Raw genomic sequence first — 6,627 nt, 5'->3', positions numbered from 1 at the left:
ACAACACCATAAGCCAATAACCTGCATACTAGATCTCACACTTCATCAGATATTTGATACTTGCACACCTGGTCTAATGATATTCTCCTCCTTTTATAGCTTTAGGCCTTTCTCAATACCATGGACCAAACCACTTAGGACCAATACCTTGGACGAAATACCTTGGGTCAATACCTCAGACCAGATACCTTGGACCAATACCATGGATCAAAATACCATGGACCAAATACCTTGGACCAAAAACTTAGTTTTCCAAGATATACGCGCTTTTCCTTCTGTGAAAGTGCATGTGTACGTATACGCTACTTGTGTTCAGTGAACCTGCATGTATGTGCACCTTGGTCAAGGTGGACCTGCGTATACCTCTCTTTCTTCATCCTTTGTAGTGTGATATGTAAATTCTTTGCTATTAACCTACTGTACTGTGACCTTTCATCTGAGTGAGTTGCCATCAAAGACAACACCTGTATCATAATGCCAACAATCTCCCCCTTTGGACTTGATGGCAACAACAACACCAAGTCACTCTCCCCCTTTGACATCAAGGGAAAAGGGTCATGCTCCCCCTAAGTATATGCTGAATTCTCTGATATGTTGAAATGTACTGATTGAGCTCCCATGATTGAGTCCATGCTGCCCCTGAGCACTGGCAAAGTCTACAAGAAGATTTTCTAAAAGAATAACATGACTCTATAAATCAACTATGTGAGAATGACCTTCCTATCACCAATGACTCATACATCCATCTCCCAACCAAGTGGGGATATACCAAATTTAATTCATCCACCCAACCAAGTGGGGATATACCAATTTTTTATACATGACAAGAACAAGAAATTTTACATCATCCATCCCATGCATAGTGGGGTTACAAATTAGGTCTTTTCATGACCTTTACATTAAATGATATACATGACATTTATAATAAGGATAACCGATCTAAACAAGACCATGCTAGTCTTTAGCAACTATCATACACCATATATGATCTGCACCATCAACAACATCAGGATCAACAACCTGTATATTTCCATCATCAAAAGAGTCACCTGAATAAAAACAATTATGCGGATCTGTACCAAGATAATGCCAACAATGCATTATTAGAAGCATATGCTCCCCCTGAACCTGTGCCAGATGCTCACTGTCAGATCTGATTATTGCATATATCAGTAAGAAATATCAAGGCATCATCATTAATCAGATATACATCAATTTATCAACAAATTATGAGGACCAACATATTTCCACATGTTATTAGTAAATTGTAACCATCATCAAACAGAGCAGATAATTGACAGAACCATATCAGACCCCTTTTTCCTAAGTCTGGCCCACTGCTTTCCTCAAACCAACATATACATGACTGTGCCCATAGAAACCTGCGTATGTACACGACTAGGCTTCATGAAACTCGTGTATAACAACCTTTCTCTGAAAAATAGGATTTAACAGCAGGATGATGCGGCAACTACTCCCAACTTTTGTCTGAGATATTTAAATGTCTCTCTGGGCAGTGGTTTAGTGAATATATCAGCAACTTGTTCTTTGGAGGGAACATACTCCAATTTGACCTTTCGTTTAAGCACTTGTTCATGTAGAAAATGATATTTGATTGGTATGTGCTTGGTCTTGGAGTGCATGACTGGATTCTTTGAAATAATGATAGCACTTGTATTATCACATAGAATGGAGATGGGTGGAGTACATGTGATCTGAATGTCTTGCAAGGTTTGCATCATCCAAAGTAGTTGTGTGCAGCAAGATGCAAAAACCACATATTATGCTTCAGCTGTAGATAATGCAATTGAACTTTGTTTCTTGTTGAACCAAGACACTAACCTGTAACACATATAAAATGCACCACCACTAGTGCTTTTTTTGTCATTAACACTTCTTGCCCAATTTGCATTTGTATATGCATGAAGAGTAAGATCTGTATTTCTAGGATACCATAAACAAAAGTTCTCTTGAATATATTTGAAAATCCTTTTGACTGCCTGAAGGTGTGATTCCTTTGGATTTTCTTGGAATCTTCCAACTATTCCTACTGCATGCATGATGTCAGTTCAGGTACCTGTTAGATAAAATAGACTTCCAATCATGGATTTGTAAGTTGGTTGATGTACTGCTGCTGATTCATCATTTGAGCTGAGACTGCATCATGTTACCATTGGGGTACATACTGGTTTAGAATCTTCCATGCCATACTTTTTCAAGATCTATTTGAGATATTTGGTTTGTGAAAGAGAAATACCATCTTTATTTTGTTGAACTTGTAGACCAAGAAAATAGGTAAGCTCACCAAGCAAGGACATTTCAAATTCTTGCTGCATTACTGAAGCAAAATTCTGACTCATGGATTCTTCATTGCTTCCAAAAATTGATATCATCAACATAAACAACAATTATTAGCAATTTATTAGTGTCAATCTTTGTATATAGATTGCTATCTGCTGACCCCTTTGAAATACCCTGTTGGTGGAGATATTTGTCAAGATGGTAATACCAGGCCCTTGGAGCCTGTTTTAGATCATAGAGAGACTTTCTGAGTCTGCATACAAGTTTTGCATCATTCCCAAGAATGAATCATTTTGGTTGTTCAATATAGACTTCTTCTTCTAAGTCTCCATTAAGGAAGACATATTTTACATCCATTTGGTATACTTTGAATTTCTGAAAACTAGAGAGAGCAAGAAACATCCTTATGGCTTCAAGTCTAGCAATAGGTGCAAAAGTTTCTTCAGAATCTATACCTTCGTGTTGAGCATATCCTTTACAAACAAGTCTGTCCTTTTTTCTAATAACTTCTCCATTTTCATTCAACTTGTTTTTGAATATCCATTAGTTCCTATGATATTCTTATCATGAGGTATAGGAACTAATTCCCAAATATTATTCTTTTCAATTTTCTCAAGTTCTTCATTCATGGCCTTGACCCACCATTCATATTTGCATGCTTCATTTACATTTTGAGGTTCAGTGGAGGATAGTAATGCTAGATAGCTTGAGGTTTCTATAATAGTTCTTCTTGTCTGTACACCTGCTTCTTTTTCCCCTAAAATTTGAGATTCTGGATGATTTTTCTGAACATACCTGGACGGAGTATTTTCTTCTACTGTTATCTCCTCTTCTGGTGCTTCATTGGTTTCTTCTTCAGAATCATTATGATTTGATGTGGGAAAATAATCCCCATCTTCTTCACTGTCATAATCTTCAGTTTTTATCTGTTTTGGATTTTTGCATGATTCATCAACTACAGCATCAATAATTTCAACAACTTTCCCAAGTCTTTTATTATAACATTTATATCCTTTACTTCAAGAATAGTAACCAAGAAGAATACCTTCATCTGCTCTAGGCTCAAACTTACCAAGTTTTTCATCAGTCCTTTTGATATAGCATTTTCTTTCAAAAACTTTAAAGTATTTTACCGTAGGAGTCTTACCATACCAAAGTTCATGTGGATATGAGTGCTATTTACCCGAACATTTGCTTGGTTGAGAATAGTTACGACAACGAATGCAACTTCACCCCAGAAGGTTGCAGGAGTTACAGATTCCTATAGCATAGCTCAAGCCATTTGTTGAACAGTTCTATTCATTCTTTCTACCACTTCATTTTGTTGAGGAGTCCTTGCGCTGGAGAACTGCCTTTTTATTCCATGTTGTTCACAAAAGTCAAAGAATTCATCCGAGGTGAACTCCCCTCCTCGATCAAACCTGAGGCATTTTATTTTGTGATCTAATTCATTTTCAACAAAAGCTTTGAAGGCTTTGAAATTTTCAAATGCTTCATCTTTATACTTTAGAAGACCTATCCAAGACATTCTGGAAAAATCATCAATGAACAATATAAAGTATTCTTCTCCATGAGGTGACTTTTTTGTTGATGGTCCACATAAATCAATATGAACAAGTTCAAGAGGCTTACTAGCCGACCCTTCTTTTTCAATGAAGTGAGATCTAGTTTTCTTATTGAATTGACATGGTTTTCATATTGTATTTTCAGGAATGCTGATATCTCGAAGATCACGAACAACCTGGAATCTGCATGCTTTTCTTATTTGAGAAAAGCGTAGATGTCCCAATCTTCTGTGCCATAGCTAGTTTTCATCATTTTTTCTTAGATAGCACTGTTGTTGTCCTCCCTTGAGTATGTATAAGTTGTTTGGAGTTCTTGTACCTTTGATCACGATTTCTCTTGTATCAAGCTCACGAACAACACATCCGTTTGATCAAAACACCACTTCATTTCCTTGATCACACATTTGACTGACACTCAATAGGTTATGATTTAGACCATCTACATACATAACATTCCCAGCTTTAACCTTTTCTTTCAAGAAAACAGAGCCTTTACCTTTTATGACAGTAGGAGTGTTGTTTCCAAATGAGACATTCTTTTCCTTTTCTAAGGCATTATATGAGTGAAGTTTTTCTTTGTCACCTGTCATGTGTTTTGAGCATCCATTGTCGATGTACCACTGATTTTCTTATCCTTCTACATGCAAGGCTATACCACATATTTCTGTTTGAGGTTCTTTATTTCTCCATATTTTGGGATTTAATGGAGTTTTCTCCTTTTGAGATATTTTTCGAAATTTACTCCTGCATTCAGATTATTCATGGCCAAAGTTGTTACAGATTGAGCATTCTATTTCATTTTCAAGAGGAGAAACGTTATTATAGGAACTTTTCTTGATCCTTGTCACATTCCTTTGATTTCGTGCTTCTCTAGTCATGATGGTTTTGTAAGCAACACATTGAGCAGCTTTGTGTCCAAAATTATGACATGAGAAACATTGACCATTAAAGAAGTTCCTGTGATTATCGAATCTGTTGATATGGTGATTGTAGTTTCTATTGATATTCATCTTTGAAGCAAATTGAGTATGATTTACCTACGGTTGGTCGTGGCTTTTGTTCATCCTTGAAGCAAATTGAGCCTGATTTACTTGGTGATCTGCTTTATGCCTTTGCTGACGATTTTCATATTGTTCAGTGTTCTTTGCTGCATCAAAATAGATTTTAGTGGAGGTTGACAGCTTTTGTGATTGAGATGCTTCTTCAGTATATCCAAGACCTTTATTTATCAGAGGAGAACGCTGCACTTTGATAATTTCATTTAAGGTTTCTGATCCTTTAGCAAATCTAAGATTGAGAGATTTTGTTTTCTCAAGATCCTTTCTTAGACCCACAATTTCACATTCTAGTTTTTCATTGTGTTTTTCTCTTTCAGCAAGTTGGTATGTCAAGGTATCTATAATTGTATTCTTTTCTTCTAAATAGATTTTGAGTTTAGATATTTCTTCATGAAGGTCATCTTCTTCTAAAGCATCCCAAAAATTATCATCTTCATAAGCCATTAGAAGTCTATAGTAATTACTATTTTTATCTTCATCAGTATTTGATAAACCATCGCTATCTTCATGAGTATAGTAACTCTTTTTACTTAAACTTTGTTTTCTATTCCATTTTTCAGATTCCTTCCCTTTATCATATTTATCTTTATAAGGACATTTGGCAACATAATAACTGACTCTACCACAGGCAAAAAATTTGAAAGGTAGTTTACCTCTAAATCTTCCGGAACCCCGTTGAAGCTTCTTGACAAAGTTTACTTCATCTTCTTCTTTTGAAATATGTCCTTAATCATTGAGTTCTTCCTTTCCTTTTGTTGAAGCTTTAAATGCGACTTCTCTCATATCTAATGGGCCTCCTTTTCTCATCTCAAAGGCAATTAAGATTTCGTGAAGCTATGTCATAGTGATAGGCTATAGATCTTGTTTTTCTTCTATGGCAGATACTTTTGATTCAAATTTAGCAGACAAGGATCTTAAAAATTTCTCAACTAAGGTAACTTCCTTTATCTCTTCACCCAGATTCTCATGAAATTAACAACCTCATCTATACGTAAGAAGTAACTAGCTATACTTTCATCATTGTGAATCTTAAGAGTTTCATATTGAATTCTGAGAGTTTGTAGTTTAGCAGGTTTTACTTGAGAGTCTCCTTCGTAGCTTAGAACGATTTTGTCCCATATTTCTTTGGATGATTTGAGTTGCCTAACTTTGACAAACTTTGATTGTGACAGACTTCCCAATAATGTATTGACAACCTTGGCATTGGTTTCATATTTCTTTTTACCTGCCGTATCTGTAGGAATTGTTGATGGAAATGTATATCCTCCTTCCACAATTTTCCAGACATCTGTTCGATGTGATTGTAGATAGGATGTGGTTCTTATCTTTCAATAAACAAAGTTTCTCCCATCAAATATTGGTTGTCTGATGGATCCCACGCTTTCTTGATTACTCATGATGATGGATCTCCCTTCAAGTGATCAAGCTTCTTCTGAAGGACCTGCTTTGATACAAATTGTTGGAAATAATACTGGGGGGAGGGGGGTGAATCAATATTATCAGATCAATAATTTAAGTTTCCAAAAAGATTTATATACGCTACTTCAGATAAGTGCACTAGCGTGTATACACGACTATACTTAAGGCAACCAGTGTATATGCAGAGAACTTTTGATTTACCCAAGTTATCATGCATTGAACTTTAACCAGTATATCAAAGATTTATTAGACATGTAGTAAAAGCAGAATAAAGCATCACACAT

The sequence above is a fragment of the Pinus tabuliformis genome, chromosome 7 (assembly GCF_031772625.1).
Source record: "Pinus tabuliformis cultivar Carrire ecotype Pingquan chromosome 7, CPIR1, whole genome shotgun sequence".
Classification (NCBI taxonomy): domain Eukaryota; kingdom Viridiplantae; phylum Streptophyta; class Pinopsida; order Pinales; family Pinaceae; genus Pinus; species Pinus tabuliformis.
Note: the sequence above shows the minus strand (reverse complement) of the source record.